Here is a 13,001-nt window from a genome sequence, read left to right as displayed (position 1 = left end):
CCCTGGGAGGAGGGTCCCATGGCAGGACTTGCCTCCTGGTTACTCACTAAATTACTCCAGTGATCTAAACGATTCATTGGATGGCTAATTCTTGGCATTTTGGGATTAATAGCCATTGGCACTACTGCCACTGTAGCAGGCATCACTTTATGAACCTCAATTCAAGCACAAAACTTTATTCAAAATTGGACCAAAGATGCTCATACTATCTCGGCCACTCAGGCTCAGATAGGTGAAAAAGCTCAAGATAAAATACAGGAACTGAGAACAGCCATCCAATGGGTCAGAGATCAATTAGTAGATTTACAAAAACAAGTATTACTAAACTGTGATTGGAATTCTACTTAATTTTGTATCACTCCTTTTCGGTTCAACTATAGTGCTTACAGTTGGGAACAAATCAAATTTCACTTGCAAGACAAGCATGATAATGCTTCCTTAAATGTACAATTATTACAAAAAAAATCTTTAGAGCCTTCTCTAAGAGTCTGCCCTCTTCCAACAATTTGGAAACTTTAGCTGAACAACTAGCTGATCAATTATCTGGGCTAGACCCTCGAGGATGGTTCCAAAGCATTACTCATAGTATTGGGTCTGGAACTGTAACATTGATAATTGTCCTGGTAATTATATTTGTAATATACCAATGCCTTTTAACTAAAATTGTTCAAACTATATAAACTCAGTTGGTGAAGGCCTTTTTCACAAAAATAATAAAAAAGGGGGAATTGTCAGGGGACATTCAACGTTAAGGAATCCACATGTGCCAGAGTCCAGCTCCAGCAGACAGGGGATCAGCCTGAAGGGATGAGAGGTGTCGCTGGGAAATGATGTAGCCTCTGACTCGAGTTATGGGACTACATGTTTATTTCAAGCATCAGGTTCTCTTTTATACTTTTTCAAAAGCATTAGGTTAGAGGTTTGACATTTTCAGTTCCCCCTCGCCCAGATTATTGTCTCATTGTTGCCCTTTAAACAGAGTTCCTGCTTCAGCGATTCTCTCAGAATCGTGTTTACTTGTGATTACATTGTAACTCATGCTGATGTCTGGGCTGCATACCATATTCCTCAGTTTATCTCTTATCTTTCTAAATCCTGCTTGCCCCTAGTATCCTAAGCTCACTATCTCCTAAAAAGTCTTCTAAATATTCTTAATTATTCCTAAACCCTAAACTCAGCAAACTTCCTTTGCCATAAACATTTCCCTCACAAACAAGTCTCAGATAACAATCCTTCCCGTGGCCACAAGCTGTGGCCTATGTGCTCATCCTGGGACATTATTTGTAAAATCCTTAAACAAATGTCAATGGTTACCTTATAGATTATTTTCTGGGCCCACAACTGCAGAAGGCTTTGTGCTTTCTCACGCTTCTCTCAAGAACAATAAGCACCCTAATATTCTTTCCAGGCAACTCAACCAAAGAACGGAAGAAACAAGTCAGAATCTCAAGAGCTAACTCCTTCATCCTGGGTCTGTGCCTGCAGAATGAAGAGAGGGGGCTGGGGCCGTGCCTCCGTTTTGTCAGTAATGCCTAACGTGGCTCCTGACACACGTGTTGTTTTCTTCTTTTGCGTGCTGTTTCTCAAGGGCCCTCTGTTTCTTATCAGTTTCTGGAAAACAGGAATGAGCAGAGCTGCATGCAGTTCTCAGGACTGAGGTCATGAGACAGTGCATGCATGGATTCCCTTCAATGACCTTTTACTTTAATGTATCAGTCACGTCCCTATTACTCAGGATATGGATTGTCTTCTGGCCCCTGTGACAATTGTTATTCACCTAGTGTCACGGTCTTTGTAGGCTGGGACCTGGGGACTGGAGCTGATGAGAAGAAGGATGTAGGGGAACCAAGTCTTGAGTGAAACAAGAATTTTATTTGCAGAAAAGCATGCTTATATATCTTCATACAAGGCAGCTTTAGGCAGTAAAAAAATTGAGCAAAAACATAGCCAAGCAAATAACAACCTTCAAAGGGCCAGAAAGCATTCCCTATCCTGCGTAAGAGGGGCATAACTGAGTAGACTTCCTTGGTGGCTCAGACGGTAAAGTGTCTGCCTATGATACGGGAGACACAAGTTTGATCCCTGGGTGGGGAAGATACCGTGGAGAAGGAAATGGCAACCCACTCCAGTACTCTTGCCTGGAAAATCCCATGGATGGAGAATCCTGGTAGGTTATGGTCCATGGGTCACAAAGAGTTGGACACGACTGAGCCATTTCTCTTTCACTTTCAAGGTCACTGAAGGGAGTCACTGAAAGGAATCCAAGCGGGTGCCCTTTCTCATGATCTCAGTCCTAAGAACTGCATGCAGCTCTGCTCATTCCCGTTTTCCAGGAACTGATAAGGAATAGAGAATCCTTGAGAGATGGCACACAAAAGAAAAGAATAACATATTGGATCCCTTAAAGCTGAATGTTTCCTGACAGCCTAGTTTTGTTTTTGCTCAACTTTATTTTTGCTGCTAAAGCTTTCTTGTATGGAGATATATAAAGCACATGCTGCTACAAATAAAGTATCCTTGTTTCTTTTGAGACTTGGGTCCCCTGTGTCCTTCTTTTTGTAGACTCCAGTCCCCAAGTGCTGGTCTATAAAGACCGTGACGACTCACTTTCCAGGCTGAGTTGATACAGTCTTTCTTCCTGATATCAATCTTCTTAACAGTATTAACATCCAGTATACATATCACAGGGTACATTTATGAAAGACTTTGCTATAACCTTTGCGGACATGAAGATACCTTCCTTACATAGCAGATCCTCAGACTACCACTTAAATAATGTAGCCCAATTGAGATATAATTCATTTACATTATTCTTGGTAAATGCTAATCTCATAAAGTCTCCTAAAATAATTAATGCTGAAATTTTGCCATGTCAAGCTTTTCAGCCTAATTCCACAGTTCATCTCTCTTTCTCTTTTTTTTAGTTGTTGAAAATTTGGATATTTGCCAATCTCAGCCAAGAGTCACACTTCTTAAAAATGGCCTTCAGGGGCCCTGTGGTCAATCTACCTGCAATTGGTATTTTGAATCCTTGTAGCCATTTTATTTGGGTATGAAGACTTGCACTCATTTAAGGCAAGTAGTTATTCTTTCATTATCTCCTTGTATGTCCCAAAATTTACTTTCCTGATATTAATGTTTGTTCTACTATTCCCAATTTGAAGATCACTATCCTTGATGGAGAAACAGAAGCCTGATTGGTGTTAAGTAATTCTATAGCCCCTCTTCTGTCTGTTGAAATTACTAAATTTATTTCCAGGGTCTTTTTAAAAAAGTCAGCAAATATTTCAGTCTTACAAAACAATGATATAAGAAACACTTAACATCTATCTTAAGACCTAAATATTACAGATATAATTATATCCCCTTGTCTACTCTTCTCCAATTCCTCTTCTCTTCAGGTTAGCTACTACCTTGATATTGATGTTGCTATTTCAAAGCATGTTTAAATATTGTTAGTACATATGTGGGTAGCCATAAACATTTTATAGTATAATTTATCTGTTTTGTTAACTTTATACATATAGTTTCACTCTGTACATATTTAAGTTTGAAAGGCTTGATTTGATTTAGGTTCAGTACTTTTGGAGCTTACATTCATGTAATTCTGATTAACTCTGTGCTCCATTTTCTTTCGTTGTTTTCCCTCTTCACACGCTGAAGAAAATCAGTTTCATATTGAAGCTCATCTGTTCTCCACGTGGCATCAGTTCCAATCTAGTAAGCAGGGACTGGGACCGTCCAGCTTCTTAGGGTTTGCAGCCTTGGACCAAAGAGAAGAATCCTCCGGAGGTCCTAGCAGGGCGAGCCGCGCATTACCATAGAGACCGCGGACTGGAAATGCGCTATCTGCACTTCCGAGCTCAGCCCTAGACTCTGAGGTAAGGATGGGGTTTTTCTAGCCTCTTCTGAGGAGGTCCTTCGGCTTCTTCAGCCCCACCGCGGCGAAGACAGGACCGACAAGACCCAGGAAGATGCGGAGCTCGCGGGGCAGGTCTGTTAGGCCCTTTCCGGGATTCTGGCGGGAGCCTCTTTCTGGCCTCCTGTGGCTGGGTTTGCGATCTGAGGTGGGATGGGATGTAGGAGGTCCTGCCTGCTGAAGCCTAGTTTATCTTTACCTCTTCTAGTCATGTTTCCACCCCTCACCCCCACCCCCCTTGCTCGCCCTTCTTTAGGCTTTCTTTAATATTACAATTAAAAATTTTTTATTTGGCAAACCGGTTAATACAGTATTTATTTTGAGTCAGGCCTTGGTTCTAAGTGCAGTATATGCATTAACTCCTTTAATTCTCAAACAATCCAATGAGGTAAGTATTATCACTCCCCCAGTTTTTAGATAAGCAACTTGAAGCCTAGGTATACTAAAAACTTACCTACAGTCACATAGCTGCTAAGGTGAGGAAAAAAAAAAAACCTAAACGATATGGTGCTATTAACCTCAACACTAGTTTCCTCACAAATTCTGAATCTCTGATTAGAGCTTTAACTTCCTCTTTGTCACTTTCTTTCCTGTCAGGCTGCTCGGTTCTTTTGTGAGTTTTGTTGATGTGGTATTGCTCCTATTCATGACGTTCCCTCTCTCTTTTTTTCCCTGCCCTTTTCTTTCAGGCCAGTAACCTAAAATGCAGAGTGGAGCTTCTAAACTTCACTGGTCTCTAAAGCCATACTGCCAGTGAACAAAAAACGCAGAGAGGCTCCTGTCCCTTGGCTCAAAATATCAGTTACTGGGAGAAGGCAGTTATTTTGATGGGGTTCACAGGGATTTTGCTCCCTTGAGGAGGCCTATCCTGAGCAGCACGCCTTGGATGTCCTACCTGGAGAGAGATGGTACTGGATATGGTTACATGATTCACTTAGTAGAGAGATGGTCACAGGAGTGATGGGAGATGGAGAGCCAGATCTGGATGGAGAAGAATGGGTAAGGGGAGGCCAGGGGAGAGAAACAATGAATGATGTGATTTTCTTAATGGTTAAAGAAAATACTGACAAAATGCTTCATTTGAGATTCTCCCTTAACTGCTTTGTAATTGACTGTATTGATAGTCTTTAAAGTTGCATGCTTTTGTAGGAAAGACTGTGTGTATTGTTTGTCTTTTCCTAAAATGGAATGAAACTTGGATTTTCCTTTTCACTGTAATCCAGAGAGATTGCTCTTTTATATCTTTACTGGGGTTGTAATTTTAACATGTAAATAATCCTTTAAAAAATTTATTTATTTGGCTACACCAATTCTTAGTTGTGGCATGTAGGATCTTTGCTGCAGCATGGGAACTTTTAGCTGTGGCATGTGGAATCTTGTTCCTTGACCAGGGATTGAACCTGGACCCCTGCATTAGGGACACAGTGTCTTAGCCACTGGACCCTGGCTTTTGATTCACTGTTTGCTCAACACTGGCCCATAGTCATCCAGCCTGAAAATATCATTCCTTTTTCTTGAATCCTGCAAAACAGAGGTGGGGAGCTAGCAGTCATCTTTCTGCTTATGAGGTGAATTTTGGTGGAAAAGGAGCATACCTTAAAAATGATGGTACCAAGAGCTGATTTTTAGTTGTTACACATATGACTATTACCAAAAAAAAAAAAAAAAAAAAAGACCCAAGTGAACACTGGGCTGTACTATACCTGATATATCTATGGGAGGAGAGGCCAACCTTCAGTTTAATAACACCAGCTTTCCCTGTCAGCACCTTGTACACCTGGAGCAGATGCTAAACAATTCATTTGTTTATTCATTTAATTTGAAGTGCCAGGTGATGATTCTGGTACCAAGTATGATACCTCAAGGTACTTCAGTCTGGTTGGTGAAACAGACTAGAAAATCTGTGATAACAATCCAGTGTGATAAACACTGTGATAGAAGCAGGTACAGGGTGTTGTGGGAGTAGGATCAGAGGTAAAATGGGAATAAAATATGTGGCTTAAAAATTTTTGGCTTTATGTTTGAGTATATGTATAGGGTATATCAGAGAAAAGGATTTGAGAAGCATTGTGCTAGACTGAGATTTTTGAGGCAAGAGACTGGAGTTATCCCTAGAATATCATGAGATATGATTTGTATTTAGTAAGTATTTGTTGTATGAGTCCATCCCTGGGTTGGAAAGATCCCCTGGAGGAGGGCATGGCAGCCCACTCCAGTATTCTTGCCTGGAGAATCCCATGGACAGAGGAGCCTGGAAGGCTATGGTCTGTGGGTTGCAAAGAGTTGGAAACAAGTGAAGTGCCTTAGTACGCATGTGCTTATACTGAGGATATGGTAAGTCCCCTACAAATGAACAAGTTCCATGAACAAGTTCTGTTCTGAGAGTGTGTTTGTAAGTCCAGTTGTTCATAAGTCCAACAAAGTTAGCCTGGGTACCCAACTAACTATATACTCAATCAGCTGTTTAGTACTGTACAATAATAGGTTTATAATACTTTTCACACAAATAATATATAACAAACAAAAAATAAAACATTTTAAATCTTATAGTACAGTACCTTGGAAAGTACAGTAGTAAATTACAATAGCTGGCTTACAGGGGCTGGCATCTGTCGAGTACAGCTTGACAGCACAGGTTCCTGAAAGTGCCGCACAACGAAAGAATGAGAAACACTCAAGAAAGTTACAGCGGGAATCAGGGGACCAATACCACCCTGAGGTGAAGGTGCCCAAACTGATCTCAAGTCTGCTTTACTATACTTTTTGAGACTTGCTTATACGTGTTTATATGAGCATAGCAGGCCACGTGGCCTTCAGTGATAATACTATGCAGTTAACATTTAACGTTTTTGTATCCCTGTTTTTCTGCCTCAAGGACAAAGACCCAGTTAATCTTTATGTGCCTCCCAGCTGTCAAAGTTAGGAACAATCTGTTGATGGCTTTCCATCCCCAGGCGTACTCCTGCTTGCAAGATGTTTTTTGTTCCTTCTTGGATTCCTTCAGGAGTCACATACTGAGTCATGTCCTCTCAGCAAGATTGTTTAATTCTTTTGCCAGGCCTTTTAGCAAGAACTACTGACTGGAGATGGGAGAGGATATGGAAAATGGTAGAGCTGAAGGATTGTCAGCAATAGGAGATAGAGCAGGCTGCAGTTTCACTCACACCTGACATTGATGGCACAGGTTCTGGTTCTGGTTCTATTTCATTGCTTTATTCAATTCTGTCTACTTTCTTGAAAAATGATACCATGATGTCTACGTCATAGCTTTTTTTCTTGTCATAGATGACATAGTGGCACTGGATTACATTCTGAATGACTGCTGCAACATTTGTAAACCATTCTACATTTGAGTCCTATGCCTCAAAAACTAACAATGCCTCCTTAGAATCCCCTTGCCATTTCCTGTCTTGAATGTCTTCAGTTTTTGAGTTATTTCTTCCTCTTGTCTTTGTCCTTTCTCTGGGCACATTTACATCTTTGAAGATTCACAACTTGAAGGTTTGTTTGTAGGGGACTTCCTGTAACTTTATTTTGAATTTTGATGAAGAAATTATTCCTAGAATAGGTAGAATCTATGCCAGAGAGTTGCGTATTCTTTACATTCTTGTTTGGGAGACAAAACAAATATATGACCTAATTAGCTAAGATTTAACAAAATAGTGTATACAGCAACTCACATACTAGTACACAATGAACAGTAATTTTTAAGAGAACTCAGAGACAAACTCAGTCCTTGTATGACAAAGGTTGGATTGAGTTAATTGGGAGGTTTCCTATAGGAGGGCTGTTTAGTGACATATAGAGAAGAGGAGTTCAGAGATATAGTTTGAAAGAAAATACTGAAAATAACCTAGCATTCAAAAGAGAATGTATTCAGAGTGAGATGTGTGACATTCAGTTCAGTTCAGTTCAGTCGCTCAGTCATGTCCAATTCTTTGCGACCCCATGAATCGCAGCACGCCAGGCCTCCCTGTCTATCACCAACTATCCAGCCATCTCATCCTCGGTTGTCCCCTTCTCCTCCTGCCCCCAATCCCTCCCAGCATCAGAGTCTTTTCCAATGAGTCAACTCTTCCCATGAGGTGGCCAAAGTACTGAAGTTTCAGCTTCAGCATCATTCCTTTCAAATAAATCCCAGGGCTGATCTCCTTCAGAATGGACTGGTTGGATCTCCTTGCAGTCCAAGGGACTCTTGAGAATCTTCTGCAACACCACAGTTCAAAAGCATCAATTCTTTGGCACTCAGCTTTCTTCACAGTCCAACTCTCACATCCATACATGACCACTGGAAAAACCATAGCCTTGACTAGATGGACCTTAGTCAGCAAAGTAATGTCCGTGCTTTTGAATATGCTATCTAGGTTGGTCATAACTTTTCTTCCAAGGGGTAAGCGTCTTTTAATTTCATGGCTGCAGTCACCATCTGCAGTGATTTTGGAGTCCCCCAAAATAAAGTTTGACACTGTTTCTGTTTCCTCATCTATTTCCCATGAAGTGATGGGACCAGATGCCTTGATCTTCGTTTTCTGAATGTTGAGCTTTAAGCCAACTTTTTCACTCTCCTCTTTCACTTTCATCAAGAGGCTTTTAGTTCCTCTTCACTTTCTGCCATAAGGGTGGTGTCATCTGCATATCTGAGGTTATTGATATTTCTCCTGGCAATCTTGATTGCAGCTTGTGTTTCTTCCAGTCCAGCGTTTCTCATGATGTACTCTGCATGTAAGTTAAATAGGCTGGGCTAAACAGATTCCTTGAGTTGCTCTTGTTCTTGAGCCTCGTTGGTGGGACCACTGCAAATGTAACCTGTCTTTTAGTCTCATTTTGTTTAGTTTGGAGGGTATTTTGAGGTTATGAAAAAATCCCTCTTTATGTGCCTAAGATTTTCCATTTTATTTTACCATGTATTTTATTTCCTTTTGTTTTCTTCTTCAACTCGTTTTCGTTTTCCTTTATCTTTCTTGGATAGCTCTCTCCTGGTGTTTCTTAATTTTGTCTGTTGTCATGCCCCTAATATTTAAACAATGTTTAGGCTTAGAAAATGCCTCACCGTAGCTCATTTTTCTTCTTCCATATAATCACCATCCATTTCCCCCCCCACATGAGTGCAATAAACAAGTGGCATTTTCTTTTTTTCCTCCCTCCTTTCTTCTTTTCCTCTTTTCTCCTTTTTCTTCTTCTTCTTCTTCTTCTTCTTCTTCTTCTCTCTCTCTCTCTCTATTTTAGTGTCCAGTGATAAGACCAGGATTGGAGGTAGGGAATCAACTGAAAAACTATCTTTTGAAATGAGAAGTGACAAAGGGTCATCTCGACAAATACTCACAAAAATCAAAGTGGAAAATCTACAGGAACACTGAAGGATAAGAATAGAAATTCTAGGAAGCTGAAAGACAAAGGTAAGAAAATCCTCATTTCAGAACAGAAAGATAAGGATTTAGAGGAAGGCTTGCATATAAGCTCAGAATATGCCAGGTATGAAAAAATTTCAAATGGGAACAGTTTCTTTGAGTGTAGTACAGGTTGTAAAGGGCTTCCCTGGTGGCTCAGAGGGTAAAGCGTCTGTCTGCAATGCAGGAGACTCCGGTTTGATTCCTGAGTTGGGAAGATCCCCTGGAGAAGGAAATGGTAAACCACTCCAGTACCCTTGCCTGGAAAATCCCATGGATGGAGAAGCCTGGTAGGCTACATACAGTCCATGGGGTCACAAAGAGTCAGACACGACCGAGCGATTTCAGTTCACTTTACAGGTTGTAAAAACATTTGTCCATAGTCAGATCTTATTCTCCATGAGAAAATGCATGCCAAAGAGAAACTGAATGTGTTGAATATGGAAAAACTTTCAGGGTGATTCACCCCTGCCGGGGTCCAGCCCTGGTGGATCTGGGGTAATTTGAAGGGGAGATGGAGTAGGCATCCTAGAAAAAACTTATTTAATTACAGATATATAGAGAGATTAGAAACAGATAGTGTAGTAGTAAAATTAGTGGAGAAAAAGAGGCTGAATAACTTGGTTTACGTGGAATACCAATCACCACCTACATAGGCCCCAGGCGTCTTTCCATTCTCCCAAAGGAGAGGAGGCACTGAGGCCTGCCTGGTCCGATCTCAGAAGCCCAGGCAGAATTAGCAGGCTTGGTGAGTACCCACATTTTAGATGGGAATTCAGACAGGAAAACTGGGAGCAAGAAAGAAACAACACGGGGGAATCCGTCTTTCCAGAAACTGATCCCATTTCTTTATTTTTCAGGTTTGTTTATATACCTTTTGTTATACATAGGGATGAATACAGAGTCACGTGGGGGTCAGCAGACCTGACCCTTGCCACAATCAGGTGCTTCATATAAAATTATACAAAAGTCTTATGGGTTTTACATCATCTTTTGGCCATGAGGCCTGCTGACATTTTATGATCCTTTCTTTCTGATAACCAAAAACTTATTTTTTCCAGGGGTGTTTTTTCTTAAACCAGGCGCCACCCTCCAAATAAAGTTGCATTCCTATAGGGTGAGGGTGTAGTGAGTTACAATCAAGAAAGGAATTTATTTAACCCAAGGTTAACATGATCAATCTTAAAGGTTAATACTTATTTCTCCTATATGCTAGTTATATTTATTATAAAGGCAGGGAATATGGAGATTTAGCAGCAAACATCAGCCCAACAAATGAAAACCTTTCACTAATGTTCCCTTTAAGATCTATTTAGTCTTAAGATAGTGATAAAGTTACATTTTTACATAGCAAGGACACAGTGATTTATAACAAAGTACAATGATCTATAACAAAAGAGAAAATTCATTAACTCAAAAAGTCTAGTATTGCTAACATCAAAAACTACTATATTTCCTTTTCTATATTCCAAATACATTGATTAATATATTCCCAGGTGCCTAAGGATATGGAGGCCTGGCAGCAATCATTGACTCAACAATGAGAAAAGCCCTATGTTAATTAAGACTCTCAAAATACTCCAAAACTCTCTGTGCTGTTTATGGTTGAGAAGTAGTAAACAATCATGTGTGTAGTGGCAGGAGTATGGATAATCCTGTCACACAAGCTCGTTTGCCAGCAGAGAGGTTTGACCTGAGACACCCTTGTCACATCCAGGGCAGGGAATTAGCAGCAATTATTGGCACAACAAATGAAAAAACCCTTCACCAATATAATTCCTAACCAACCCACTATACTAGTAATTTCTAGGTAGACTCTGGCTTTGGGGGTAGATGCTCGGGAACAGGGGGTTTCCTGAGGCTTGATCATGCCTTTGTGTATGCCAAGCCTCCTTCCTCATGACCTTTGCCATGGGCAGAGTTCCTCACGCTGGCTCCCGGTACCCTCACACTACATAAAAGAATCCACACTGGGGAGAAACCTTGCAAATATGAAAGTGTGGGGGAACACTTTCAGCTGAAACTCTGCCCTAATCCAACACTATAAAGAATCTACAGTGGGGAGAAACTGTATGTGTGATTAGTGTTACAAAGCCTTTGGTGGAAGCTCAGCTCTATTTAATAAACACAAGAGAATTCACACTGGAGGGGGACCTATGAATGTGAGGACTGTGGGAAATCCTTTAAGAAAAGCTCAACCCTATCTAAACACCACTGAATCCATAATGGGGAGAAACCCTTTGAATGTAATGAAAGTTGGAAGACCTTCAGTAGCAGGTCAGTCCTTTCTCAGCAGAAAAGGATACACAGTGGAGGGAAATCCTCTGAGTGCAGTGACTGTAGGAAAGCCCTTAAAACCAAGAGCTGCCTTACCATGCACCAGAAATTCCGCTGTGGGGAGAAGACTTATGAGTGCTCTGACTGGCAATCCCAGTTTAGACACTACCTTACAGTGCATCAGAGGATTCACACTGGAGAGAAGCTCTGTGAATGTGCAGAAGTGGGAAGATCTTCAGTAGGAGTCCAGACTTTGCCAAATGCAAAAGAATCCACATTGGAGAAAGAGAAAAACCCTACCAGTGTGCTGAGTGTGGGAAGGCTTTCAGTTGCAGATCTGACATCAAATATAATTTACTATGGGGAGAAGCCATATGGTTGTAACCTATGTGGGAAGGCTTTGGGTGGGAAGTCATCTTACTGAACACAAAAGAACCCACAATGGGGAGAAGCCTTATGAGTGTCAAGTGTGTGGAAAAGCCTTCAGTTATAGCTTAGGCCTAAGGCACCACAGAAGAGTACATATTGAGGAGAAACCCTTTGGATGTAGGAAGACCTTTCATCCGAGCTCAGAACGTAACGTACATCTATGAGTCCATACAGGAAAGAAACCATATAAATGTGAAAAGTATGAGAAAGCTTTTAGAGTGAATACAGATCCCAGTGAACATAAGAGAAGAACGCATATTGAAGAGAAACTTTCTGAGTGTGAAAGTAAAAAATTAAGTCCAGTGTTATTTTCTCAGCCATATCCATATTTACCTCCCTGTAACATTTGACACCAAGGAACCCTTATTTTTTTGGGGAACTTAACCTTATTTAATATTGTATCCTGCCTCTTGGTATTCTCAGTTGCTTTTATCCTACCCAACTTTTCCCCATGCCTCTTAATAACTTCTAATACATACTTATGATGTTTATTATGTATATTATCCCTTTCCTTGAATATAAACTCCATGAGGACAAAAAACTTTAGTCACTTGTTTACTGATATATTCAAGGTCACTAGAACCTTGTCTGGTAAATACGGTGTGGGGGGGTGGGCATGGTGAGATGTTTTTTGATTGGAATGCTTGGTTTCCATCATGTGCTTTTTCAGGGTTGCCTTTCAATGTTTATAACTCTTCCTTTCCTCTTGCTTTTGCTGACTCCTTTTGGTTCCCCTCTTCTAAGTTGTGGCTGAGTATCATGCTCTATTCTTTAGGCAAGCGGTCTTAATTGTATCTTCTGACCCTCACTCCAGTCCTGTTAAACTAAATGATGCTCTGCTGTCATCTCTATGTCAGCAGTATGTTTACATAAACCACACACATGGTATTTCTGTATTCATGGGGTCATTTCAAGGCAGATGGTGGAATGGAAAAAATAAATACCTATGTTTATACCACTCTCTTTAAAGTCGTCTTCCTTTTTTTTTT

The 13,001-nt window shown here is 40.7% G+C and overlaps 1 long non-coding RNA gene across 1 annotated transcript; it reads left to right on the top strand.

The window, feature by feature from the left end:
• Window positions 1–3,820: 3,820 nt before the first annotated feature.
• LOC121817399 (uncharacterized) lies at window positions 3,821–12,970 on the top strand. Its single transcript, XR_006057288.2, has 2 exons — window positions 3,821–3,994; window positions 4,609–12,970. It is a non-coding gene; the product is annotated as an uncharacterized LOC121817399 (long non-coding RNA).
• Window positions 12,971–13,001: the final 31 nt, after the last annotated feature.

Source organism: Ovis aries, chromosome 20 (genome assembly GCF_016772045.2).
Source record: "Ovis aries strain OAR_USU_Benz2616 breed Rambouillet chromosome 20, ARS-UI_Ramb_v3.0, whole genome shotgun sequence".
Taxonomy (NCBI): Eukaryota; Metazoa; Chordata; class Mammalia; order Artiodactyla; family Bovidae; genus Ovis; species Ovis aries.
This window is presented reverse-complemented; position numbering and strand designations above follow the sequence as displayed.